This window comes from Podarcis muralis, chromosome 9 (genome assembly GCF_964188315.1).
Source record: "Podarcis muralis chromosome 9, rPodMur119.hap1.1, whole genome shotgun sequence".
Lineage (NCBI taxonomy): Eukaryota > Metazoa > Chordata > Lepidosauria > Squamata > Lacertidae > Podarcis > Podarcis muralis.
Window position 1 is genome coordinate 13,112,384 of NC_135663.1, and position 13,218 is coordinate 13,125,601.

General features: G+C 46.5%; 1 protein-coding gene across 2 annotated transcripts in view; it reads right to left on the reverse strand.

Moving 5' to 3' along the window:
- The window catches only part of RASGEF1B (RasGEF domain family member 1B), a 255,095-nt gene that overhangs the window by 38,180 nt on the left and 203,697 nt on the right, over window positions 1-13,218 (reverse strand). The window contains exon 1 of one of the 2 annotated variants that reach the window (XM_028743812.2): window positions 5,962-6,321. The exons of the other annotated variant lie outside the window; for it this stretch is intronic. The gene's annotated coding sequence lies outside the window, so the exon portion shown is untranslated. Of the gene's footprint in view, window positions 1-5,961; window positions 6,322-13,218 lie in introns of those variants that run through there. 2 annotated transcript variants of the gene reach the window in all.

A 13,218-nucleotide genomic window follows, 5' to 3' on the forward strand; every position in this document is an offset into this window, starting at 1 on the left:
CTGGCTGGAACATAACTCTACCCATGCGTTCCTTGCTTGACCTGGGTCCGAACCTCCCTTCTTTTAACTTGAATCCATTGATTTGGGTCCTTGCTTCCAGAGCAGGAGAAAGCAAGCTTGCTCCATCCCTCATGTGGCTGTACTCAATACTGCAAGATTTTGTTGCAGGTCCACTTGCCACCTGCCATCTCTAAACAAGGTCAGATGTTAACAAGACCTTCCCAGCTATGCTCTATTCAGCATTAACCAGGTGTAAAGATTCAAACTCTTTCCCCTGTCTGATACTCTCTCACACGGTTTATTTTTTCCACCTCCTTCCAGGAGCTAGTTTCTATAGGGGCAAATACTATCCCTGTGTTAAGCCATCTTTGGAAAGATTGCTTGCAACCTTACCCACAGAATAATAATTGCAATGACAGGTTCGCCCAACTCTGATATAGAAAAAACAACACTTGGGTAGTTTCTCCTCCCAACAGCAATATATAATATATATAACAGCAATAATAATTGAAGTGCATCTTCCACACTTTTAGTATCACCCTAACCACACTGATGACAAATTTATCAGCATGCAAAAGCTACTTCGATACGTAGCATCAAAGGTTATACTCAGCATAACCTTCTGCCCTAAAGTTTTTACCTCTTTAAATCATTCCTCTTCTCCCCTTGTGCCAGTCCGAGGATGGATGGCGGCCAACAGATTGAGGTTGAATCCTGACAAGATAGAAGTACTGTTTTGGGGGGACAGGAGGCGGGCAAGTGTGGGGGACTCCCTGGTCCTGAATGGGGTAACTGTGCCCCTGAAGAACCAGGTGCACAGCCTGGGAGTCATTTTGGGCTCACAGCGTCCATGGAGGCGCAGGTCAATTCTGTGTCCAGGGCAGCTGTTTACCAGCTCCACCTGGTATGCAGGCTAAGACCCTATCTGCCCGTGGATTGTCTCGCCAGAGTGGTGCATGCTCTGGTTATCTCCCGCTTGGACTACTGCAATGTGCTCTGTGTGGGGCTACCTTTGAAGGTGACCTGGAAACTACAACTAATCCAGAATGCGGCAGCTAGACTGGTGACTGGGAGTGGCCGCCGAGACCACATAACACCGGTCTTGAAATATCAACATTGGCTCCCAGTACGTTTCCGAGCACAATTAAAAACGTTGGTGCTGACCTTTAAATCCCTAAACGGCCTCATTCCAGTATACCTGAAGGAGTGTCTCCACCCCATCGTTCTGCCCGGACACTGAGGTCCAGTGCTGAGGACCTTCTGGCTGTTCCCTCACTGCGAGAAGCCAAGTTACAGGGAACCAGGCAGAGGGCCTGCTCGGTAGTGGCACCTGCCCTGTGGAATGCCCTCCCACTAGATGTCAAAGAGAACAACAACTACCAGACTTTTAGAAGACATCTGAAGGCAGCCCTGTTTAGGGAAGCTTTTAATGTTTGACAGACTAATGCATTTTAATATTTTGTTGGAAGCCGCCCAGAGTGGCTGGGAAACCCAGCCAGATGGGCGAGGTATAAATAATCTATTATTATTATTATCAACAACAACAACCACCACCACCATATCACACAGCCATAAATCCGGGTTGGGGAACCTTTTCCAGACTTTGGGCCACATTCCCTTCTTGACCACTTTCCAAGGGCGACATAAAAGTGAGCATTGGGCAGAGCCAGAGTGGGTGGAACCACAAACAGAAATTTACAGTAGTCTAGTTTTGACACGCACACCCCATGCTCCACCCAGGCAACGAAGAGGCATTATCAGGGTTTCCATCACTAGCATATAGAAATCATTCCGCACTATGATTGGGGAGGAAGGGACGAGTCACCGGTTGACACCCGAGTCTTACTTGCCAGATCTTATGATCAAAACAAGGCAGCCGCCCTACCAAACTCCAGATCTTCTCCCTGCCTTCCCTTTCTCTGTTCCGCATCTCGCCCGGTCCTAAATTTAGAGGGCTTAGCAACACTCAGCCGCACTGTGGGAGGGTGTTTCCGCGTCTCCAGGCTTGGCAAGGCGAGCCAAAACAAACCCGTTAGTGCAGAAATGAGAGGGGAAGAGAATGAGCACAGATTCTCCCAATGGAGGAGGAAGTAGACCAGCCAGACAAGACATTTTTAAACGTCTGCCGCCCCTGTAAGCTTCAGCTCTGAATGATAAGGTTTCAGTTCTCCTCAATTTGCCCTGCTCTTTGCTTGGGCCACACAGCAGCTTCCATTAAAGCGGACAGTCCGTTGGGAGCTCCTGGGGAGGAGGAACCCGTGGTTCTCTTTATGTGTGTGTGTGTGTGTGTGTGTATATATATATATATATATATACACACACACACACACACACACACATTTTTATTGATTTTTTTAACATATCAGTTCCAACAGTCATACAACATAACTTCTCATCTTATACAATATTTTTAGACTTCCATCAACACCACTGATGATTTTCCGTTCTTTACCACTTAGTATGCATTTCTTAGTTTCTATATCACATTTAATTGTCCTTAACTAAAAATTCTCTTCATAGTCTTTCTTGCAATATTTCAAATAATCCACCTTACAAAACTTCTTACAGTCCTACTAGCGTAATCTGTTCATCACAATTGCTTTTCAAATAGTTCATATATTTGCTCCAGTCTTCTAACGATCTCTGATCCCGCAGGTTTCGAATCCTTCCTGTTAATTGATCTAATTCTGCATAGTCCATCAACTTCATCCTCCATTCTTCTTTCGTCAGTAGTTCTTCTTCCTTCCATTTTTGTGCCAATAATATTCTTGCTGCTGTCATTGCATATAAAAACAACTTACAATCCTGTCTAAACCTGTGGTTCTCTATATGTTGTTAGACTACAGGTTGTATCACCCCAGCCTACTGATCCTGTTGGCTGTAGCTAATAGATTCAAACAGCACCTGCCGAGCCACTGGCTCCCCACCCTTGACAAGGAGGATTTTAACTCTGGTATGGCTGATCTACATAACCTCGTGGCTTCAGTTCTAGGATAGGAGAACAGAGACTTCATTGGCTGTTGTCCCAAAGTTCCCTCTGCCTAGTTAAGGTATGACAGGTAGCTATGATTGAAAGGGCATCTTCCACAGTTGACATCTCGTGTCCACTGTGTCCATGTCCACTTCTGGGCACCACTAATTAAGAGGGATGTTGACAAGCTGGAACGTGTGCAGAACCAAGGGCAACCAAGATGATCAAGGGTCTGGAAGCCAAGCCCTATGAGGAATGGTTGAGGGAGCTGAGTATGTTTAAGCCTGGGAAAGAGGAGACTGAGATGAGACAGGATAGCCATATCTCAAGGGATGTCACATGGAGGATGGAGCAAGCTTGTTGTCTCCTGCTCTGGAGGGTAGGACTCGAACCAATGGCTTCAAGTTACAAGAAAGGAGATTCTGACTAAACATCATGAATGACTCTCTGAGGGCAAGCACTGTTCAACAGCAGAACAGACTCCCTTTGGGAGGTGGTGGACTTTCCTTCCTTTGAGGTTTATAAGCAGAGGCTGGATGGCCATCTGTCACAGTTTAGATTCTTGCATAGCTGGGGGTTGGGCTGGATGACCCTCAGAGTCCCTTTTCCAACTCTACAGTTCTATGGTTCTATGGTTCCTGTCCGCCATGAAGTCCTCCAATTCTGATTTCAAGCTTTTTAAACAAAGATGAGCAAACATTAACAGCAGAGGAGCTGGTTAGAAGGGCTTAGGTTGCATTTTCTTAAACCAGTCGAACTTACTTCCTAGTGAATACAGTATGTTTTGTGATCGTTGCCACAGTGACATAGTGGAGCAGGGACTCACTAGTCATATCAGAGCAGAAACAACCGCATCATCTCCATGGGGCTCTATTTACCAATTCTCAGAATGCCAAATAAATAAGCTTTTAGCAGAGAGAGACCTACTAAATAAGATATGTGGAGGAGGACAGGTTAGGTTACATTAGCATGCACAGCTAAAGGGTTAACCTGCCATTTTTATCCGGAAAATTCCAAGGTCCCTGGTATTATAACCAAAATGCCACAAAGCACCAAGCAATCTTCTCAGTCCAGCAGAACTCTTCATCAGGCTAGATATTAAGCAAAAGCGGAGGGGGCCAGAGTTCAGCAAGAAAGATGACTTAGTAGTGTTATAGTTGGGGGTGGGGACAGACTCCCCTAAATTCCTGGAACCATTAAAGGGTCAGAATTGAATCAAGCCCCCTGAATTTTCAGAGCGATTCAATTGCTGGAAGAGCCAGGCTAGCCTGATAATGAGGACGAGTTGTCAACAAAGGTAAGGTGATGAGCCATTAAGAAAGTGGGAACTCAGTGCCCAAGTGGGCAGAGACCAAAAGAATGTGGAGTTTTTTAGGATTTCAGTTTCAGTTCTTTTCAGATCCCTGGCTACAGCTTGGGAGAAGCAAGAACCTTTGGTAGCGCAAACCCCTCCATCGTAGGTTCAGGGTAGGTAAATGGATCATATATCATAAAGACAACACAGTCTCTGTTGTGCCTTAATGTGAACCCTGGGAAAGTGCCTAGACCCCCAGACTTTCACACAGCTCAGAGATTGGAGAGGCGTGAAACAGTATGAAAGCCAGAATGCCTGCATTGATTAAGAAAAATCACTTTTACTGTACCGTCTTTAAAGGGGCGTACCTGTGGGGGGGGGGTGTCTCACAAAAAAGCACCCGTGCACCGTTACATCACTGGGTTGCAAACAAGTCTACACCAGTCTCATTTTTCACTGACTGACAAGCAAAGTACACAGTGGATGCATTTCAGTGTAGCTCAGTATCAGTTTACTGTTTACAAAGCCCTTTGAATAGAGGACCTAGCTGAAATCACCCATGCTCTCACCTTTTGGCATCAACTCCAATTACTGAACAACACTTTGAAACACATTTGAAGCCTGTGACTTCTCCTAAAAGAGTCCTGGGCACTGCAGTCTGTTAAGGATGCTGGGAATTGTAGCTCTGGCGGGGGGAAACTACAGTTCCCAGGTTTCTCCACAAGAGAGTCCTGTGCATTAAATGTGCAGGGAATGGATCTGCCCTATAAAATCCCATCAATCCATCTGTCGAGTTATTCAGTTCTGTTCAAAGGAGCTGCCCTCTTGAAAGGTATACCCTGACCCCTCAAAGCAAGTCGTCTCCATGCACCCTCTACTACCGAGAAGAGTATTTTGGAATTCCTCTCTTGTTTACAAAAAAAAAGAGCCCTAGGAAGTCAGCCTATATATGGGAAGAAATGCATTCCTCGTCTTTTTACGCAGCATGGAAATTAACAAAAGGGGAATCCTGAATTCAAGTGACAAAAGAAAATACTGATGACCCCCTTAAATATATTTTTTTACAAAAAAGAAAGGTAAACAATGCAACTTAGCGATCCATGTGTCACTTAAGCAAGAGTACTGCGCTTAAAATTACCGTATACTGTGCGCGCACCCCTAAGTTATCCAAGGCTACCCCTGCGTCAAACTAGTTTCAAGAGCGAATAAACTGGTTTATGTGACCCGGGAACGTGGCCATATAGGTTGAAAACCACGCTCGCGATTTCCCACCTTCTCTTTCCAATCTCCTTGGCTCAGTAGCGCAAAGCACTTCGCTGTTAAGTTACACTGATTTCCAAAGAAGGGGCCCTCCCACGTTCCACTCAATATAGCGCGTCACTAAAATACTAATATCCCACGGTGGGTATACTCCCGAGGAAGCGTTTTATAGCACGCAGGATCTGGTCCTCCGCACAAGTCCGCGAAATATAAAGACAACAAGCTGTTGGAAGCAAGGGAGGTAAATTTCATGGGTGGCCCCAATGCTAAAAAAACCACACTTTGGGAAAAGGAAACACGGCAGAAATCGGTGGAACTTCACGAGTCAAGCGTACAACACGGTCCACATCGCTGCTGCGCTCAGAAGACGCTACATCAACCCGAAGGCATTCACAGACACGGAAACGCTCGTTCCCACGCACGCGCGTCTTTTTACCTGGCTCAAAGGATCTCCGGATATAGGCTACAAGCTCTCTCCAGTTTCTGTCGCCTCTGTGCAAATCTTCCCGTGTCTCTACTGGGCTCCAAAGCGCGAGTTTCCACTGCAGAGATGAACTCGGAGGTTCAGAGAAGAAAACTTCACCTCGACTCTCCCGAGCGCAGCCCTCCACAAGATCCAACCTCTGCGCGAGATCCTTCGCCCGAGGTCCAAGCAGCTCTGCGCACCGGTGCAGCTCTGCGCGACCTCCTAACAACACCCACCCACCCCCCGTCTAAATTATGGAGCTAAAATAAATATGAACTTAAATCTATCAATCTAGCAGCGCAACACCCGGCGCGCCTTCCTGCAGCTGCAAAACTGATCGCTCTGCCAGCCGCGAGCGTACTAGTAGCGCACACGCCCCCTTCTCCCGGGTCCTTTGGCTCCGCCCCCCCAGAATTCCTCCACCAATCCTAGCTCGGAATCTCTCTACCTACGGGGAGGGGGGAGGCGGGGGAGGAAGGAGAGAGCAACGCTGAGAAGCAGAGATCAGAGCAAAAGGGAGTATTGTTCGATTTCGTCTGTGTTTCACCGCCCCCCCAAGAAAAAATCAAGAGCGAGAAGGATTTCCATACAATTGGAGAGTTGGAAGGGATCCCAAGGGTCATCTAGTCCAACCCCCTGCAATGCAGGAATTCTGCACACAGCCGTCCCCGGGTGGGCTCGAACCACCAACAGCAAAACGCACTGACGGATCTTTGGTCAATGAATAGATTGGGTTTATTTTTTGGCAAGGTTAACCACAAGACTGTGATCGGATCTCTCGTCTCTCTTAATTTCTTTGGAGATGGGGTGTGCCTTACATTTGCCTATGCCTACAGAGGCAGCAGATTGAGGTGGAGACTGTCTATACTAATTCAGACAGAGCGGATCATATTTTAATAATGCTTTTTTAAAAAAAGTTAATCTTATTGTTTCGCTGTAGGGGTTAACTGTTTTGCTTGTGCAATCAGCATAAATCTCAGACCAGAGGATGACTCAAGCATCTTCCTGGGGGTTTTTGCAACACTGCCCTAGGCACGGTTCCTCAAAAGTTAAAAATTCTACTGAGTTCGGTGGAACGCTAGATAATGACGTGGATAGTGGGAGAGAGGACTCAATGGAGTATCCTGCACAGGGCTGGCCACCCATGAGGCCAGGAGAGGCGAATGCCTCAGGGGGCAGGATTCACCAGGACAGCAGATCCCAATGTTGACCTTTCTTCCCTCCTTGTTCCTGTAGCAGATCTTCCCTCACATTCACCCCTGCTTCCCTGGCCAGGGCACCATTTAGGGGTTCACCTCCGGTGTCAAAATGCCCTGGGCCACCCCCTAATCCTGAACTGAATCAATTCTCATGCTACAGTGCAATGCTATGTTGCAGCCTCCAACTTCTGAAGATTATTCCCATTTTAAAGGTAAAGGTAAAGGTACCCCTGCCCGTACGGGCCAGTCTTGCCAGACTCTAGGGTTGTGCGCCCATCTCACTCAAGAGGCCGGGGGCCAGCGCTGTCCGGAGACACTTCCGGGTCACGTGGCCAGCGTGACATCGCTGCTCTGGTGAGCCAGAGCCGCACACGGAAACGCCGTTTACCTTCCCGCTTGTAAGCGGTCCCTATTTATCTACTTGCACCCGGGGGTGCTTTCGAACTGCTAGGTTGGCAGGCGCTGGGACTGAACGACGGGAGCGCACCCCGCCGCGGGGATTCGAACTGCCGACCTTTCGATCAGCAAGCCCTAGGCGCTGAGGCTTTTACCCACAGCGCCACCCGCGTCCCTATATTCCCATTTTAAAGATGCCCAAATTGAGGCTGAAAGGAGGGCTAGTGACTTGCTCAAGAAGTCAGGGTAAGTGGGCAGGGCAACCCAGATTTAAAGCGCATGGCCTCCCCTAGAGAATCCTAGGCAGTTTCCCCCTCACACATTTCCCAAAAATTCAATGAAATCCTGGCAAACACGAATCTTTAAAATGGGAATAATAATTGTTGTTGTTATTTATTTATATGCCACCCATCTGACTGGGTTGCTCCAACCACTCTGGGCGGCTCCCAGCAAAAAAGCAGTAAAAATGCAACACAGCATCAAACACGAAAAGCTGCCTTCAGATGCCTTTTTAAAATCACCTAGCTGCTTATCTCCTTGACATCTGATGGGAGGGTGTTCCACAGGGCGGGTGCCACTACCGAGAAGGCCCTCTGCCTGGTTCCCTGTAACTTGGCTTCTCGCAATGTGGGAACCGCCAGAAGGCCCTTGGAGATGGACCGCAATGTCCAGGCAGAACAATGAGGGTGGAGACGCTTCTCTAGGTATATTGGGCTAAGGCCATTTAGGGCTTTCAAGGTCAGCACCAACACCTTGAATTGTGCTTGGAAATGTACTGGGAGCCAGTGTAGATCCTTTAAGGCTGGTGTTATATGGTCCCGGCGGCTGCTCCCAGTCACCAGTCTGGCAGACGCATTCTGGATTAGTTGTAGTTTCCGAGTCACCTTCAAAGGTAGCCCTGTGTAGAGCGCATTGGAAGATAACCATGCACCACTCTGGTGAGACAATAATAACCACCAGCTTGTTGCAATGGAGAGAAAAAAATAGCAGTGAAGTACAAGATAAATCAATCCTAGTAATAAGAGACGCCTGCAGTTTTAGAAGGCAGCCAGCAGGAGAAGCTTGACTAGATTAGGGTTCCTCCTGACTGCTATGAAGTTAATGTACAAAGCAGGCTTCATTTCTCCCCTGGCTGACAAATACCACTATCATGAAAGGAAGGAGGAGATTGGAGATAAAGTGTTACCTATATAGCAGGAGTTGGGGCTCTGTGGAATATCTTACAGTATTCGATTGCAGTGAAATAATAGGCAATCAGCTGTTTTTATTTGTTTACAGTACAGTCATACCTCGGCTTACAGACGCTTCAGGTTGTGTTTTATCGGGTTGTAGACCGCCAAAATCCAGAAGTACTGGAACAGGTTACTTCCAGGTTTTGGCGGTCGCACATGCGCAGAATCGCTAAAGCACGCTTTGCGCATGCGCAGAAGCACCGAATCGCAACCCGCGTGTGCGCAGACACAGGTTGCGAACATGCATCCCACACGGTTCACGTTCGCAACCCGAGTGCCCACTGTAGTTTATATAGGATGTCCAATTACAGTAAAAGTTATATTCGGGGGTTTTAATGAAATATTTTCCATAAGTAACAAAAGTACATTCTGTGCCTCTGTTTTTAAATCGAAGCATCCTTCATACAATTTGATTGCCGTCCCTTAGAGACAATTTTTTTGCTATAGTCCATATGGGGTTGAGGGGGAAAGAGAGGGTGGGAGAAAGGGGAGAGAGAAATTTAGGGGAAATGTGGAAGCGGCGGAGAGGAGGGAAACATTAAACTTTCATTCTCTGTATATGAGTGGAGCTTTTCATGGAATTGTAGAGTTGGAAGGGAGCTTGAGGATCATCTAGTCCAACCCCTTGCAAATGCAGGAATGTGCAGCTGTCACATTTTGTATTCTTATCAATACAAAATTGGGTGTGGCATGGAATTTGGTGTTTTTTCTTCTGATAGGGTGGCCCAGAGGAAAAAAGTTTGAGAACCACTGCCCTAACAGAGGTATAAGACAGAGTGGCAATTCTGCTGCTCCTCAACACAACAGGCAGGGAAATAAGATGCAAAAAAAGGACTGTGAGGAAATTGGTAGGAGAATTTTCCCCTGCCAACATACTGAAAAGGATCCGATCAGGGAAAGCCTTTATTGGATCACCCATTGGGCAATGCAGACATTTGCCTCAGGCTCAGGGCTTGCGGGATGCGTCACGTTGCAGAGTTCCCAAGTATTTTTCAGTCAGAGTGGCAGCAGGAGGCAGCCCCTGAGTCCTCCTGCTACTGTCAGGTTTATCTCCGAATGGTGATTCAGAGGTAGCCTTCCTTGAGTGCTTGCTCATGTGTCCGGAGGCTCTTGCAGGTGAGATCATTTGAGTGAGCTCGGTAGAGCTAGTGTTTTCCACAGCCAAAAATGTACAAGGACAAGGCTAACTGTGGTGGAGGTGTAATGGAGGGGGAAGAAGCTGCTATGTCACTGCCTGAGGAGGAAAAGCGAGTCGTGTCACTTCTGCTGGGCTCTGATCCTCACCAAAAAGGAGGTGGTGGAAGGGTAAGAGAGGGAAACGGAGTCAAGATATATGAGCTACTGAGAAAACAGAAGCAGAACAGCCATGTTTCCCATTATTTATTTCTGTTCTCTATTATGACTAATCTACAGTCCTCAGGTGCCTCATATTTAAAATGTGTCAAGACAATCTACGTTCTAGAAATGTAGAGTTTGAAGGGACCGCAAGGATCCTCTGCTCCAACCCCTTGCAATTTAGGAATATTTTGCCCAATGTGGGGCTCAAATCCAGGATAAAGGTAAAGGTAAAGAGACCCCTGACCATTAAGTCCAGTCGTGGCCGACTCTGGGGTTGCGGTGCTCATCTCACGTACAGCTTCCTGGTCATGTGGACAGCATGACTAAGCCACTTCTGGTGAACCAGAGCAGCGCACAGAAACGCCATTTACCTTCCCGCCGGAGTGGTACCTATTTATCTACTTGCACTTTGACGTGCTTTCGAACTGCTAGGTTGGCAGGAGCAGGGACAGAGCAACAGGAGCTCACCCCGTCGCGTGGATTCGAACCGCTGACCTTCTGATCAGCAAGACCTGGGCTCTGTGGTTTAACCCACAGCACCACCCGCGTCCCCCAAATCCAGGATAGGGGTTCCCAAATTGTGGCCTGTGGCCCATCAAGAGTTGTCAGACCAAGCAATGGAGACAGCGCATTGCCCTTTCAGGGTTATGGGGCTGTGCCTTCTGCCCCATTCCCCCACTGGCCCTATTCCCTTGCTCTTCTCCCCTGCCTTCTCTGGGACAGAATAAAGAGAAGAAGAAGAAGAAGAAGAAGAAGAAGAAGAAGAAGAAGAAGAAGACCCTTAAACAAAGAGATTGCACCCATTTCTTGGACGAAAGCATGTAGTCTGACGGAAGGAAACAAAGGCTGCCATATGCGTCAAACGATGAGGTATAGGAACTTAACAATATTTAGCCCTTTCTGTATTTTCAAAATGATTGATGGGTGGGTGGAGGGTGCTAAGAAGAGAAAGTGTATGACTATTTATTTATTTAATCAATCAATCATCAATCAATCAATCTATAGGCCACTCAATATATATTTTTGAAAAATATCTAAGTGGTTTACAATGTAAGATAAAACAAAATCGCAAGGCAAAGATACAAATAAAACAAATATATATGTTGGCAATATCACCGATAAAAATCCAGAATCAAAATAAATCACTGAGCAATGTGGTCTAAATATTTATAGTCAAGAAATGCCCCTCTTCAGGGTACAATATTGCATTCCCCTCCCACTTAGTTTCTGTTCCTTAGTCCCCTCAGCAGACAGTCCCCACTGGGCTGTTTTTGGAGTTTCCCCCCTTCTTCAGCCCCCCCCCTTCTTAAAATGGTTTTTGCTTTTTCTATTTCTGCAAACCTTGGGCTTCCCCAAACCCTGTGGCTTCCTCTCTCTTAGGAACGGGTGCTTTCTATTTTGACCACTAAAGTCCCAATCCCCTCTCCTGCAAATGGAAAACAGAACAGAAAATGAAGATAATGTTAGAGGGATACCAGTCAATCATGGATGTCAGCAAGAATTTCCCCTAGGGGTAGGGGACACAGTTAAAATACTGAAAGTGGGGAGCAGACTAATTTCCGACACACCAAAATTAGAAGAACTTTGCCTGTGTATATGCTAGATTTTTAAAGCACAATCGCAGCGCAATCTTTCTCTCAAAGAGTTCTGGGCATTGTAGTTTCCCCCTCAGAGAGTTACAATCCCCAGCAACCCTTAACAGACTACAGTGCCCAGAATTCTTTGAGGGGGGAATTGTGCTTCTAGTGTGCTTTAAAGGTACAGTCAAACCTCGGTTGTTGAATGTAATCCATTCCAGAAGACCGTTCGATTTCCGAAATGTTCGACAACTGAGGCGCGGCTTCCAATTGGTTGCAAGAGCTTCTTGCACTCAAGCGGAAGCTGCGTCAGACGTTCGAGTTCTGAGGAACATTTGAAAACAGGAGCATTTACGGTACTTCCAGGTTTTCAGCGTTCAGGAGCCAAAACGTTTGAAAAGAAGAGCCATCCGAGAACCAAGTTTTGACTGTATAGTGTGTACATGGTCTGTGCATTTTATCTCATATCTCAGGTTTTGCAAAAGCTCTAAACTCTTAAAAAAATAAAAATAATCACAGGAATTTGGGGATACTGCCCCCTCCCCAGTGGAAGCTTAAGGTATCCAGTTTGACCAAGTCTCTGGAAAACTGAATCTGATTAGTCAATTTCTCTACAGGGATTCTTGCCTCGGCATGAATGGGAGAGAGGGGAGAGCTTTTGCAAAGCAGAATTCCTAGGGAATTTTTAAAACCAGTTTCAGCAGAAAGGAAGAGACAAATAAAACCAAAAAAGATTAATTTACGGGAAGTCCCAGAAACTGACACCCTTGGAAAGAACCCAAAACCAATACATTAAGGAATCAGCATGTCAGAAGCCTCTTTTCAAGAAGTGTGATGAAATTTCTTTTCATTTTATTAAGCAAAAACACAATAAGGGAGAAGAACTTATTGACCCTGTCTCCTCCCCTCCTCCAGCTGACAAAAGGGCCAGATTTCAGCTCTGCAGCTTGTGAGTTTCGCTGTCCAAAAAGGGAAGGAGTTTGGTTCCAGTTGCATTTGTCACATTTCAGCTTTAACTGGGGCTTCCTGGCTGGGCTGAAAATAGCTGGCAAATTATCTAGAAGCCACTACCAGCTGCAGTACTAACTGTTGCCTTAAGAACGGACAGTGAGAGAAAGAGATGGAGTAATATCTCTACGTCACACACCTCCAGGAAGGCGACTTCAGTGCCTGTTAAGAAAAGTGGAGGTTTCAAATATAGCTTGATCAAAATCGCACGTAAAAGGAGGGGGAAAACACTTTATGGGGTTGGCCAATCCAGCAAAGACAGAAGAACGAAAATGATTCAGCCAGGCAGCACAACACAAACCTGTTGTTGCACAGGTCTCAACCAGTTGCTTCCTTGTCCCGCACAAATAAATTAGCAATAGTTGCTGGTAACAGTGACAGGCAGCTCTATCTAGTCTTTGTATCCGGTGCTGTAAATCCCAGATTCACTTGGCTGGTGCAATTGTAGGGTTTTTGCTACAGATGGATTGCCTTTTA